Here is a 7,631-nt window from a genome sequence, read left to right on the forward strand (position 1 = left end):
ACAGATAAACTACTGAAGGTAGAGGTGATAACAGAAGTCCATATGATCCTTGATGCACTTGAATCTCATAATGTTGTACTGTAGCCCATAGTTACCAAATTACCATTAATAGTGTTCAAATAGGCAGTACTGTGACACTTACCGCTACGTGTTGGAGCTTAAATTTCTCTACGCTGAGATGTCAGTCCCTTTTGGTGCACACAGCACGCATCGCATTATGAAATTTTCTTTTTGACCTCTTGGAGTGAAAACATAGAGCGAACTTGAGGCCACGAGTGATCTGCCTCCGAAAGCTCACCCAACGCAGACGCGTTTCTCTGCTCCTTTTATCTACGCGCGCTAAAGGTGATCGCAACCTGTCGCAACGCCTGCAGCCTCTCCAACGTCTCGCGAGACTTTCGAACAAGCCATATATATATATGAAGAGTTTCGTTGCAAAACGAGATAACCACCGTTTTTTTAATTGTTCAGAAATCTCGTTTTTTGGTTGTACATTCCAATTAATTTCAATTCAACTGCAGTTGGTTTGTTTTGATTTAAACCTTCATAACTTAAAAAATACAGCTAAGTAGCACCATAAAACAAAATAATATCATGATAACATAATAATAAACATGTTTTGACAAAAATGTAAAAAAATGGATTTTTCTTGTTTTGCAACGAAACTCTTCATATATATATATATATATATATATATATATATATATATATTCATTAATTATTACCATTTGACAGTAGAGTAAAGCCACTGACTGTAATGAGGTAAAAGTGAAACATTTTCACCAGAAATGTACTTTAGTAAATTTACTGTAAAAGTACTAGTTACCCAAAATATTAACTCAAGTAAATGTAACGAAGTAAATGTAATTCATCACTACCCACCTTTGCTCTTGAAGCACAGATTGTCATGTCAGCTGTGATGGCCGAGAGGTTAAGGCGTTGGACTTGAAATCCAATGGGGTTTCCCCTCGCAGGTTCGAATCCTGCTCACAGCGTGGCATCATTATAAGATTGTTACATGGTGGACATCTGATGTTTGGTCTCACAGATCACAGGGATGTAGAAACACAAATACTGAAGGTAGAGGTGATAACAGAAGTCCATATTATCCCTTGATGCACTTGAATCTCATGATGTTGTTCTATAGCCCATAGTTACCAAATTTTCATTAATAGTGTTCAAATAGACAGTACTGTGACACTTACCGCTACGTGTTGGAGCTTAAATTGCACACATCACCCATTGCATAATGAAACTTTTCTTTTTGACCTCTTGGATTGAAAACATAGAGCGAACTTGAGGGCACACATGATCTGCCTCCGAAAGCTCACACAACGCACGCAGCATCTCCAACGTCTCACGAGACTTTCGAACAAGCCATATAAACTTTTTTTAAATATATATATATATATATATATATTCATTAGTTATTACCATTTGACAGTAGCGTAGTAACGCCACCGACTGTAATGAAGTAAAAGTGAAAAATTTTCACCAGAAATGTACTTTAGTAAATTTAATGAATAAATGAATGGGAATGTACAACGACGCTCTCACTTGTATGATGTCACAGCAGGCAGCGCAAATATAACAACACGCCTATAATCCCTCCCACTGCGAAGTGATACTAAACTCAATGGAAAAGCTAACCAAGCCAAAGTGAGGTGAGCTGACCCGACCCAAACTAAACTAAACCGTGGGGTACTATGCAATGGAAAAGCGCCATAATAGTGTTCAAATAGGCAGTAGTGTGACACTTACCGCTACGTGTTGCAGCTTAAATTTCTCTACGCTGAGATGTCAGTTCCTTTTGGTGCACACATTATGAAACTTTTCTTTTTGATCTCTTGGAGTGAAAACATAGAGCAAACTTGAGGCCACAAGTGATCTGCCTCCGAAAGCTCACACAACGCACACGCGTTCCTCTGCTCCTTTTATCTACGTGCGCTAAAGGTGATCGCAACCTATCGCAACGCACGCAGCCTCTCCACCGACTGTAGCGAAAAAAATGTCACCAGAAATGTGCTTGAGTAACAGTAAAAAGTACCCATCCTTAAATTTACTCTTAAAGTACTAGTTACCCAAAATATTAACTCAAGTAAATGTAATGAAATAAATGTAATTCGTTACTACCCACCTGTGCTCTTGAAGCACCAATTGCCACATCAGCTGTGATGGCCGAGAGGTTAAGGCGTTGGACTCGAAATCCAATGGGGTTTCCCTGCGCAGGTTCGAATCCTGCTCACAGCGTGCCATCATTATAAGATTATTACATCACACTGATGTGGAAACAGATAAACTACTGAAGTAGAGGTGATAACAGAAGTCCATATGATCCTTGATGCACATGATGTTGTTCTGCAGGACTGGCACATACAAGTGAACAGGGCAATCTTGCTTTCTCTGCATAAAAAGCACAATAAAGTTCTCAAACTATTTTAATCTACAATCTGTGTGGATTACAAAAACTTTATATCTCCAGTTACTTAAAGAGGCCATAATGTGTAAAGCTGACTTTTCCATGCTGAACATCTGATCACAGTGATGTAGAAACAGATAAACTACTGAAGGTAGAGTTGATAACAGAAGTCCATATGTTCCTTGATGCACTTGAATCTCATAATGTTGTACTGTAGCCCATAGTTACCAAATTACCATTAATAGTGTTCAAATAGACAGTACTGTGACACTTACCGCTACGTGTTGGAGCTTAAATTTCTCTACGCTGAGATGTCAGTTCCTTTTGGTGCACACTTGAGGCCACGTGTGATCTGCCTCCGAAAGCTCACACAACGCACACGCGTTCCTCTGCTCCTTTTATCTACGTGCGCTAAAGGTGATCGCAACCTATCGCAACACACGCAGCCTCTCCACCGACTGTAGCGAAAAAAATTTCACCAGAAATGTGCTTGAGTAACAGTAAAAAGTACCCATCCTTAAATTTACTCTTAAAGTACTAGTTACCCAAAATATTTACTCAAGTAAATGTAATGAAATAAATGTAATCCGTTACTACCCACCTGTGCTCTTGAAGCACAGATTGTCACATCAGCTGTGATGGCCGAGAGGTTAAGGCGTTGGACTCGAAATCCAATGGGGTTTCCCCGCGCAGGTTCGAATCCTGCTCACAGCGTCCCATCATTATAAGATTATTACATCACAGTGATGTGGAAACAGTTAAACTACTGAAGTAGAGGTGATAACAGAAGTCCATAGCCGTTTCTTAATGTCAAGGATACTTCCTTAGCAGGACTAGTCCTTACAAGTCACTTCCTTCAGAGGCTAGGCGAGGCTCCTTTTAAGCATTCGGAGAACACGTTAAATGGAACAGGCTAGCAAGTGCACGTCATTACGTCATTGCGTGATTGAAAGGTGTGCTTTCGGTGCTGCGCGCATAGGATTGTGGATGATTTCAGCGCGTGAAGAGCGCAAAGGATACAAATTTGCATCCTTTCCTGTATATGGGATAAATTCTAGCTTCCGAGGATCCTTCCTTGACATTGAGAAACGGCTTACATGATCCTTGATGCACTTGAATCTCATGATGTTGTTCTGCAGGACTGGCGCATACAAGTGAACAGGGCAGTCTTGCTTTCTCTGCATAAAAAGCACAATAAAGTTCTCAAACAATTTTAATCTACAATCTGTGATTACAAAAACTTTATATCTTCAGTTACTTAAAGAGGACATACTATGAAAATCTGACTTTTCCATGTTTAAGTGTTATAATTGGGTTCCCAGTGCTTCTATCAAACAAAAAATTGTGAAAAAGATCAACCCAGTAACTTAGTTTTGGTAAACCATTCTCTGCAAGCATGTGAAAATATAGCTCATTGAAATATGCCCCCCTATGTGATGTCATATGGGTATCTTATTATAACAATACCACCCCTTAATCTGCACTATCCAACCACGCCACAGCCATTTAGTGCATAGATAAAGAGAGAGAAAATAATTGACAGCACAATTCAATTTCAACAAACCACCATGGTTGTGATCAGTGTTTGCAATTCTTCAGCTCATTTGCATTTAAAGGGACATTGGATTTCGAGTCCAACGCCTTAACCTCTCGGCCATCACAGCAGATGTGTCAAAAACCACTAGATATTTAATGGCGCTTTTCCATTGCATAGTATCCAATGGGTTTGGTTGGGTCAGCTTACTTCTGGGGGGTTTTCCACTGGGTAAAATCCATAGTACCCAAAACTGGTTTAGTACCATTTTGGTTGGGGTTCCAAGTGAGTTACTAAAACATGAGGTGAAAACACAGAGCTTTGATTGGTCTGAGAGTATCTTCACTACCAGCTTTACTTCTGTTATCACCTCTATTTCTGTTTCAACATCACTGTGATCTGTGGGACTAAACTACAAACATCAGATGTCCACCATGTATCAATCTTATAATGATAACACGCTGTGAGCAGGATTCGAACCTGCGTGGGAAAACCCCATTGGATTTCGAGTCCAACGCCTTAACCTCTCGGCCATCACAGCTGACGTAATAAATCTGAAACACATGCAAGTTACTGGGTTGACCTTTTTTACATTTTCTAGGATGATAGAAGCACTGGGGACCCAATTATAGTACTTAAACATGGAAAAGTGAAATATTCATGGCATGTTTTCTTTAAGTAACTGGAGATTTAGGGGTGGTTTCCCGGACAGGGATTAGTTTAAGCCAGGTCTAGGCCTTAGTTTAATTAGGAAATATAACTAGTTTTAACAACCATGCCTTAAAAACATTACTTGTTATTTACCTTGTGGGTAAATAACACACAATTTTAACTCTGAGCTGATCTATCCATTTAAGAAACTGGAGATATAAAGTTTTTGTACTCCGCGCAGATTGTAGATCATTGAAATCGGTTGAGAAATAAATCTTATTGTGCTTTTTTATGCAGAAATAGCAAGCCTGACCTGTTTACTTGCATGTGACAGTCCTGCAGAACAACATCATGAGATTCATTTACATTACATTACTGCATGTGGCAGATATATCCAAAGCAAATTACAGTGCATTGCAAGCTACACATTTGTATTTGTATGTGCGCTCCCTGGGTTCAAACCTATAACCATATCCGTTGCTAACGCAATGCTCTACCCACTGAGTTATATAGGAGCCGAATTTAAGTGCAACAAGGATCATATGAGCTGCATCCGAAACCCAAGGCAGATGACTTGTTGCCCCGCTATCTTATGAGGCAATGAATGTGGCGGCATGAAGGCAGCCGCCGGAAACACATTCAGACAGCCTTCATAGGCAGTGTAATGGAATTCTGTATGAAATATAAACAGAAAACGCCTTTGTGTTAACTTATCACATATTTCAAAACTACAATACTAATTTCTTGCTAGAAATGCAATCAAAAGGTGTACAAAGTGAAATTATAACTTTATTTACACTAAATTTGAGATTCAGGCACTTTCTTGGCCACTATTTATATTTGTTCAAACTTGAACAGGCTCAACCAATCACATTCCCTGTGTACACACACAAATGGAATTGTGGGACAAGACAATAAGGGTATCCCAGGAGTCAGGAAGTAAAGCAAACATTGGATTTGGACATGCCTTGATGACTTCTTTCCTTGGAATGAAGCCATTGACTTCTGTTATCACCTCTAATTAGTTTGTAGTAGTTTGTCTGTTTCCACATGACTGTGATGTAAAAATCTTATAATGATAGCACGCTGTAAGCAGGATTCAAACCTGCACAAAGAAACCCCATTGACTTTTGGGCCCAACTTCTTAACCTCTCCGCCATCATAGTCGATGACAAGGCACGCTGTGAGCAGGATTCGAACCTGCGCGGGGAAACCCCATTGGATTTCGAGTCCAACGCCTTAACCTCTCGGCCATCACAGCTGATGTGACACCCTATGATTCAAGAGAGGGTGGTTGATGGTTCGTCTCACTGCTGTGATTATAAAAGGTTCTAAATTTCAGCATTGTGGAGTATCAGTTCTACACAGAATAGCATGAGATTCAACAAGAATCATATGGACTTCATCACCTCTACTTCAGTAGACTGCATCCACATCACTGTGATCTGTGGGACCAAGTTACAAATGTTCAACATGTTACAATCTTATAATTACAGCACGCTGTGAGCAGGATTCGAACCTGCGCGGGGAAACCCCATTGGATTTCGAGTCCAACGCCTTAACCTCTCGGCCATCACAGCCGATGTGAAGACACATGTTTCAAGAGAACATGATTGATGGTTCATCTCACAAAACCTGTATTTAAAATTTTAAAAACATAGGACATGATCGAAAAGTCCTAAATTGGATATATAGTTGGATATATATATTCACCTGCAGATATTCAAGGTCATCTAAACATTAGATAGGAACCCATCTTCAGTTGTGTACCTTTGCCTCCTCAGGTGTTTCGGCCTTTTAAACACAATACACCCTCTGCTAAGGCAGGCCCACCACAGGTTGATCAGACCTTGGTGTGGGTTCCTATCCTTTCGGGCCCAGCTGAGGTCTCTCCTTTTTACCAGAGCCACCGGCTACAATATTCTGCTCTGTCTGAGGCTTGTTTAATTGTCTGGCGAAGAGTTTGCCAAATAATACCCAACTCCTTCAGCAACTTGACGGTGGACGTTGCTACAAAGCCCCTGCAGCCGATCTCCACAGGGCATACAGACACTTTCCTCACATAGGAGCTGATCTTCCTTTCTAACTTCTTAATTTTTGTAAGGGGCGTATCTGCCACCATATAAATTTCTTTGTTGTCCTAATCCCAACACAAAAGACACATACTTCAATAGGAAAAATTACGTAGAAGTCAATGGTCACAAAATGCTCAAAATAACTTCCAAAGAAATTTAACTTTGGCACAACTGGGGTGGGGGGTAAATATCACAAAATGTTCATTTTTTTAACTATCCCTTTAAGTAACTGGAGATTATTGTTTCTGCACAGATTGTAGATCATTAAAATCGGTTAATTAATTGTGCTTTTTATGCAGAGAAAGCGAGCCTGCCCTGTTTACTTGCATGTGCCAGTCCTACAGAACAACATCATGAGATTCAAGAACTACAAGGATCATATGGACTTCTCTTATCACCTCTACTTCAGTAGTTTATCTGTTTCCACATCACTGTGATGTAACAATCTTATAACAATAGCACACTGTGAGCAGGATTCGAACCTTACCAATTTGTTACTTCCTGCTCAAGCCGCGCTGGTAAAGTTGATCGATCAGCTTGGTCATCTGCATTTTCTGGGTCAGATTTGGCTCATATTGATAATGTAGTTAAAGACGATATTAACTCATGTCAGCATTGCATTGGGAGCTAATCTTTTAAACATGATAAGAAGTGCCACATTTCCGGCTGATGTCAGAGGTATTCAGGCCAATCACAATGTACAATTGGAGAACACGGCGCTTTTCAGAACGATGAGCTTTGTACAAAATCAACATATTTCAGGGAGGCAGGACATAGAGGAGCAACAATTTATGGTATGTAGAAAATAATGTATTTTTTTTAACCATAAACCACACAAACATATTGTATTACCCCAAATGGGTGATTCTCACTATACCATTGAAACACCACGGCACTAATGATTTTAGCTTTAAAATGTGTAATATAGTAACATTAAAAATCATCAGAATTA

The 7,631-nt window shown here is 39.8% G+C and overlaps 6 non-coding genes across 6 annotated transcripts; 3 read left to right on the top strand and 3 right to left on the bottom strand.

Moving 5' to 3' along the window:
- Positions 1-913: 913 nt before the first annotated feature.
- Positions 914-995, top strand: trnas-uga (transfer RNA serine (anticodon UGA)). Its single transcript has one exon. It is a non-coding gene; the product is annotated as a tRNA-Ser (tRNA).
- Positions 996-2,168: 1,173 nt separating this feature from the next.
- Positions 2,169-2,250, top strand: trnas-cga (transfer RNA serine (anticodon CGA)). Its single transcript has one exon. It is a non-coding gene; the product is annotated as a tRNA-Ser (tRNA).
- Positions 2,251-3,051: 801 nt separating this feature from the next.
- Positions 3,052-3,133, top strand: trnas-cga (transfer RNA serine (anticodon CGA)). Its single transcript has one exon. It is a non-coding gene; the product is annotated as a tRNA-Ser (tRNA).
- Positions 3,134-4,412: 1,279 nt separating this feature from the next.
- On the bottom strand, positions 4,413-4,494 carry trnas-cga (transfer RNA serine (anticodon CGA)). The gene has a single exon. It is a non-coding gene; the product is annotated as a tRNA-Ser (tRNA).
- Positions 4,495-5,783: 1,289 nt separating this feature from the next.
- Positions 5,784-5,865, bottom strand: trnas-cga (transfer RNA serine (anticodon CGA)). Its single transcript has one exon. It is a non-coding gene; the product is annotated as a tRNA-Ser (tRNA).
- Positions 5,866-6,102: 237 nt separating this feature from the next.
- Positions 6,103-6,184, bottom strand: trnas-cga (transfer RNA serine (anticodon CGA)). Its single transcript has one exon. It is a non-coding gene; the product is annotated as a tRNA-Ser (tRNA).
- Positions 6,185-7,631: the final 1,447 nt, after the last annotated feature.

This window comes from Misgurnus anguillicaudatus, chromosome 16 (assembly GCF_027580225.2).
Source record: "Misgurnus anguillicaudatus chromosome 16, ASM2758022v2, whole genome shotgun sequence".
NCBI classification, from domain to species: domain Eukaryota; kingdom Metazoa; phylum Chordata; class Actinopteri; order Cypriniformes; family Cobitidae; genus Misgurnus; species Misgurnus anguillicaudatus.